A 7,523-nucleotide genomic window follows, 5' to 3' on the forward strand; every position below is an offset into this window, starting at 1 on the left:
ACTCTCACCCAGGAAAAGTTCATCCCTCTTTCGTTGTTATGATTTAGTTATTCCTCAGACTTTCCTGTACCTTAAATATTGTGATAGCCTTGAAATGACAGAAGAAACAGGGTCAGATGGACAGATGGAAAAAGGGAGGGAGGGAGGGAGTAAGGAAGGGAAGATGGGAGGAAGGTAAAATAGAGGGAAGGTAGAGAAGCAAAAAAGGAAAAAAAGAGAGAAATGAGTCCAATATCCCTCTAAAGGGCATTCTCCTAGTTACTTAACTTCCTTCTTGTAGGCTTAACTTCTTAAAGGTCTCACCACCTCCTAATAGTGCTACAAACTGATGGCCAACTCTTTAATGCATGGGGCTTTGTGAGGAAGCACTTTTAAATTTTAAACTGTTTAAGTTGCTTTGGAAAAAGTCAGGAAGCCTCATCTCACTCATTTCTATTCTTACATATTTCTATTACATATGCATCATAGTTACTATATCGTAATTACCTCTGTGTGAGTTTTTTTAGTAGATTGTGAGTTCCTCAAAAGAATGGAGCAATACTTACTTATTATTGGTCACCTTTTTCATTCTTTTTTGTATATTTTTATTGTAAAAATATGTAAAAATACTGTACAGGGGTACAATTACATGAGCAAGGTAATGATTACATACCTTATTGAGCATTGTTGCCTCCTCCTTTGTTTTTCCCCTACCATCCCTTCCCTCCCACCTCCACAACTATCATTCTTATATATCCAGTACCTATTTCTGTGACTGTACATAATATTTGCCAAGTAAATTTTCTGAATAATCTAACTGACCCTCAGGCTCAATAGATTTCGCCCATACCAGTAATAGGTAGAAAGGGGAGGAATAACAAAAGAAAAAAAGACTAGGAAGAGAAAGAGGAGGAGTAGGAGGAAGAGAAGGAAGGAAAAAAAGGAGGAGGAAGAGAGAGAGGAGGAGGAGACCAAAACTGGAAAGGCAAGTTGGGGATCAATTGTATAGTGTTTTAAATCCCTGGCTAAGAAGCTACATTATGACATAAAATGTAATTAAACCTCAAGTTTACATTTACTATCCAAGCCAACCTTTGTTTCAAATAATGCTTGTGTTATATTTAAAATCCTGTAATGTATACTCAAGGGACATTCTCTCCTAAATAAATAAAAGCCAGCCAAGCTATAAGAAAAATACAAAGATCATGCTATATAGAAAGCAACTATATCTTTATGCTGCAGGACCAAATGAAAATACAAGAGATTCATAAGAAAAAGGTTGGGATATGCAAAACAGTATTACCAATATTATTTATTTGTTTGTTTATTTATTTTAGCTTGCTTTCTTTTCATTCTGTGTTGAAGGTTAAGATTTAGGGAATAGGGCAGATCTAGGGAAATGTAGAAATTTACATAGACTGTTGCTGTACTGTTTTCACAGTATGTATCTGAAGAGATTAATGTGGTAGGGTTACCACTGTTTCTTGGGCTTAGTGAAGGAATAGCATTTTCAATCTGTTGAATTTAGTTATAAGCATACAGTATCTATTCTATGATGAGACAAAGCTGAATCTGTAAATGTACCTCAAAGTGTTTGGGCTTAAAATTGACCTTTGCAAGACTTTGTCTGAATTCATTTTGTATACAATAATGAATGGAGCTGTTTTAATTGTTTTTGTTTGATTTTTTTATTGTGGGGCTTGAACTCAGACCCTGGGTACTGGCTCCTGAGCTTTTCCTGTTCCTGTTCTTTTTGCTCATGGCTAGTGCTCTATTACTTTGAGCTACAGCACCACTTCTGGTTTTCTGGTGGTTAATGGGAGATAAGAGTCTCAAGGACTTTCATGCCTGGGCTGGCTTTGAACTGCTATCCTCAAATCTCAGCCTCCTGAGTAGCTAAGATTATAGGCATGGGTCACCAGCACCCAGCCTGTTTTAGTTTCATTAACCCATAGTGGAATGCGAATTGTTTCTAACGGAAACCTTGAAAATAGATACATCATCCTTTATTATTTTATTACAAATATTTATTTTTAAGACCCTTCACCTACCCCAATATGCAATATAAAGACAATCGATATGAAAGAATGCATCCCTCCCCCATTGTGTGTGTGTGTGTGTGTGTGTGTGTGTGTGTGTGTGTGTGTGTGTGTGTGTGTGTACTGGTACTAGGGCTTGAATTTAGGGCTTGAGCACCCAATATTAGCTTTTTCCATCAAGGATATATCACTTTACTACTTGAGCCATAGATGCTCTTCTAGCTTCTTGGTGATTAGAGATAAGAGGTTTGTTTTTTTTTTAATATTCAAGTGTTTTCTTTCTTTCTTTCTTTCTTTCTTTCTTTCTTTCTTTCTTTCTTGCTTTCTTTCTTGCTTTCTTTCTTTCTTGCTTTCTTTCTTGCTTTCTTTCTTGCTTTCTTTCTTTCTTTCTTTCTTTCTTTCTTTCTTTCTTTCTTTCTTTCTTTCTTTCTTTCTTTCTTTCTTTCTTTCTTTCTTTCTTTCTTTCTTTCTTCCTTCCTCTTCCTTCTTTCCTTCCTTTCCTTCTTTCTTCCTTTCTCTTATTTATTTATTTACTTTTTGGGTCTGGTCATGGGGCCTGAACTCTGGGCCTGGGCGCTGTCCCTCAGCTCTTCAGCTCAAGGCTAGCGCTCTACCACTTGAGCCACAGTGCCACTTCTGGCTTTTTTCTTTTTGCTTATGTGGTGCTGAGGAATCGAACCCAGGGCCTCATGCATGCAAGGCAAGTGCTCTACCACTGAGCCACCTTCCCAGCCCCTCTTTTATTTTTTTCTTGTTTTTTTTTTTTTGCTTATGTGGTGCTAAGGAATCGAACCCAGGGCCTCATGCATGCAAGGCAAGCACTCTACCACTGAGCCACCTTCCCAGCCCCCCTCTTTTATTTTTTAAATTGTGAAAATACCGTACAGAGGGGTTACAATTACATGGGCAAGGTAATGCGTACATTTCTTTTTTTTTTTTTTTTTTGTCAGTCCTGGGGCTCGAACTCTGGGCTTTGGCGCTGTCCCTGTGCTCTTCAGCTCAAAGCCAGTGCTCTACCACTTGAGCTACAGTGCCACTTCCAGTTTTCTAGTGGTTTATTGGAGATAGGAGTCTCACAGTCTTTCCTGCCAGGGCTGGCTTTGAACTGTGATCCTCAGCTCTCAGCCTCCTGAGTAGCTGGGATTACAGGCGTGAGCCACCTGCACCTGGCATGAGCACATTTCTTATCAAGTATTGTTGCCTCCTCCTTTGTTTCCCTTTACCATCCCTTCCCATCTCTACCCGCCCCCCAACACCCCCTACCACCAGAGTTGTAAAGTTCATTTTTCAACATAATGACTTGTACATCTCATTGTTGCAATGGATCCACCTGTATCCCTATTTAAACTATTTGTTTTTTTCCCTTCCCCTCCACAAATTATACCAACATCAAATACAGTGAAAACAGGGGTTATATCGTGGGGGAGAGTTTTATGGACTTTGCTTCATGGGTTGGTTTAGAACAATGATCCTCAGATCTCAGCCTCCTGAGTAGCTAGGATTACAGGTCTTAGCCCCTGGGACCCAGCATTGTGTGCATATTTTGCATGTGTAGTTAAATAGATTCTTTTATAGAGTTGTGAAAGTCCTATCTAATGTGAGCAGAGAGAACAAGACAGTGGTTAACATGAATGAGCCTACAGTTTCTTCATGTCCATCTTCATGATGAAAATCAGAATTGAGCATCAGGTAACTGACAGCCCTATCATATTGATGCTAATGATGGACCATGGCAAGTCTGACCACATTCAGCTATTGAACCTGAGGCTCAGTCTATACAGGACTTTATACTACCCAAGACTTTTCCAGTAACTTCAGTCTACACAGAGAGGCAAGCTGTAGGTAAGTCTTAGAGTGGTTAGTATTTGTATTAAGAGGTTTAGTAGAGTGACTAAGAGTCTGGAATCCTGAGTTGGATAGCTGGGGTTCATTTTCTTCCCTCAGCCATTTATTAGGGTTTAACCTTGTGCTGGTTCTATAACTCACTGTTTCTCAGTTTTCCCACATGGATGATGGGATAAATATATATTTACTGCAAAGTTTGTGGGGGAATAAAGGTTGCTTATCCTGAAAACAGGATCTAGCACATAATAAACAATGATTTATAGTTGCTATTGTAAGATTAGGGAGATAGTGAAGAGACAAAGATTTGTGAAGGTAAGGTCACTAGAACTTTTTGTGAATTGTAGAACATTTTGAACTTTTTTGTGAGGCACTAAACATCCATTATTTGTTTGATCTTTTAAACGGAATTGTTCTAGGGATTGCTATCTACAAATACTCTTAAGTATTGAGAGTATAAAAAAATTTTGCCACTTGCTGGTGGCTCTCACCTGTAATTCCTAGCTACCCAGGAGGGTGAGATCTGAGGATCACAGTTCAAAGCCAGCCTGGGGAGTAAAGTCTGTGATACTCTTAGCTCCATTTAATCATGAAAAGCTGGAAGTGGTGCCGCAGCTCAAGTGGTTAGAGCGCTAGTCTTGAGCAAAAGGAGCCCAGGGACAGTGCCCACGCTCAGAGTTCAAGGCCCAGGACTGACAAAAAAAATCTTTCAGAGAAGCTGAGGATAAAAGTGTTATTTAGAAAAGAATAAAGACCTCAAGATGAGTCAGTTTGGTGACGTGAAAGTAAAAAATAAATTTCTTTCTTTTTTTTTTTTTTTGGTCGGTCATGGGACTTGAACTCTGGGCCTGGGCGCTGTCCCTCAGCCCCACAGCTCAAGGCTAGCACTCTACCACTTGAGCCACAGCGCCACTTCCAAAAATAAATTTCTTAGATTGGCTTTGGGAATGGGATTATTAACATACCTTATAACAATAGCAAGTAATTTTTGAGTGTTCACTGTATCCCAAGGTCTTACTTAATTTTATTTCATTATTTAATGTCACTGAATTCTCTAACCATCTAGCTTCCTTTAGCTCTTACAATACTCCAGGAAGTATCATTATCTCCACCTCGCTTGTAACTGGACTGAAGCTCAGAGAAGTCCTGTGGCTTTGTAAAGATTTCAACATTGCTTAGTACCAGAATCAATGTTTGAACTCAGTTGTAGCAATATTTTTAACCTCTATGCTGTATTTCCCTCTGTATGCTGTTATTTATATGAATAAATAGCATCATTACGAAATCTTTGGTTTTACAAAGCACTTTGAAAGCCTTCTAAGTGAAGTATTCTTTGAGTATTTATTTTCTGGCAAGAGAATTGAGGCTTAATGAGATTGGTTCATTTTTTTTTCCTGGAATTATTCAGTTCGGACATCTTCTATTCTTCAGGCTCCACATTTTTTTTTAAATTGGGGATAATCCTCTAACAGTAGAGATTCTTGTCTCTGTCAATGCCATACCTACCCTTAATCCACTTGGTAGATGCAGAGAAAGAGAGAGACAGAGACAGAGACAAAGAGACAGGCAGAGATAGAGACAGACAGACAGAGACAGAGAGACAGAGACAGAGAAAGGCAGAAAGATATATAGAGAGACAGACACTGAGAGAGAGACATGGAGAGAAAATTAGAGGGTGAGAGACAGAGAAAAAGAGAGAAAGACAGAGAGAGAGCGAAGGGGAACAGAGATATGGAGAAAGACTGACAGATAGACCGGCAGATAAACTCAGAGACTTAATAGAGACATGGGTAGGGCCAGAACAAGCATCCAGAATGTGAAGAGAAGAGCAGAGCTATAACTATGCTCATAATCTCTTTAAAAATAGAAAGTAGTTGGGCATGGTGACTCACGCCTATATTCCTTGCTACTCAGAAGGCTGAGATCTGAGGACAGAGGTTCCAAGCCAGCCTGAGCAGGAGAGTCGGTGAATCACTTACCTCCAGTTAAGCACCAAAAAATGCTGGAAGTAGACCTGTGGCTCAAGTGATAGAACACTAGTTTTGAGCACAAAATCTCAAAGACAGCACCCAGGCTCTGAGCTCAAGCCCAGGCCCCAACACACACAAAACAAGTCCAAAATGTCTTAGCTGCCACAATCTTAGTCACATGCCTGACTACTTTCATTTTCTGCCCTTCATCAACGATGTCAAATTTATAATAGAACATTCTGAGATGATGGGTATTGACATACTGAAGGTTAGTAATAGAGAATTGTTTTCTCAATAGGTTTGTAGGACACAGTATTCATTCTAAATATTGCAATCTTTTATTTCAAATAAAGCCTCAGTACACTGAAAACCTTCTGTTTTTTGGTAAAACATTGCATGTTAAGCAGAAGCTCACTTTTCTAAACACATCAGGAAACTCATGGGTTGTTATTAGTTTGGTCTGAATTAATAGCAAATCATTACACTCTTCCTGGGACTTTGCCAGTAGGCTGATAAGACCTGCCAGCCATCACTGTTATCCACGGTGATGACTTTATGACGTTACACATTCCTCTCAAGATAATTAAGATATTTATATCCATAAAATGGAAAAGTGCCTATCTTAATCTATTTTATCTATAATGTCTACATAGAATCCAGACATTTTAACAGGCTGAGTATGAGATCAGATTCTTAGAAAAAAAAACACATTAATAAATCTTTCATCCAGTCTTCTCTCCCTTCTATATCCACTTATAATAAAAATTGCCATTGAGAAATATCCTTAAAACTACTAGCCTATGAATTGGATGTCAGCCTGATGCATTCATTCATCAACTTTACATTGAAAGTCAGCCAGCTCTAAGCACAGTCATTCATTAACTCATTCTTCATTAACGCATTCATTCATTCATTGATCAACTCTGTATTGAGCTAGCACAGTTCTGCATTCTGGATAGTAAATGAAACAAGCAACAGTTCTGGGGCTCAAAGAGATTATGTTATAGTTGACACATAGTGAACAATATGTGGGGAAATATAGAAGGGAAGGAATAGGAGATCTCTTGAAAAAGGAGAAAATACAAAATGTTGAAGAGGACAGAGATGGCATCTATGAGAAAAGGACTTTCTGCAGGAAATGAGAAAGATAGCTTTACAGGAGTCTGGGAAAGGTGTTTCATAAGAAGGGACTAGCAATTCACAGGTGCTCAGGGGAAGCATGTTGGTATGTTGCAACAAGAAGGACAATGAGGGTAGATCACAGAGAACAAAAGAATGAGCATCAAAGATGGAACAGAGAATGTATCTGGTATACTTGGGTTCAGAATGTTTACACATCAAGTCTGAACCCTGCTAATTCATTACAGTTAGTGTTAGTCAGCACACCTAGACTGATGTTAACACAGTTTGTTAACACATGAACTTTTGGGCATTCTTATTTTGTTAACACATGAAGGAAACTTTTGGGCATTCTTATTTAAGTGACAGTTATACTCTCATTCTGTACAATAATAATGTACCTGAAAAGTTATAGATGACTTGAATTGGGGTCCAGTAAATTATATTCAGGATGAACTCAGTTGTAATGCCAGTGAACCTATGGGATATTATCTTATGGAATAAAGCAAGTCAGATTTGTTGAGTCTGAATTTTCCCACTTTGTTTTGGTCTAACATTAGAGCAGAGCAGTAAT

Source organism: Dipodomys spectabilis, unplaced genomic scaffold (assembly GCF_019054845.1).
Source record: "Dipodomys spectabilis isolate Male_0828 unplaced genomic scaffold, ASM1905484v1 ptg000069l, whole genome shotgun sequence".
Classification (NCBI taxonomy): Eukaryota; Metazoa; Chordata; class Mammalia; order Rodentia; family Heteromyidae; genus Dipodomys; species Dipodomys spectabilis.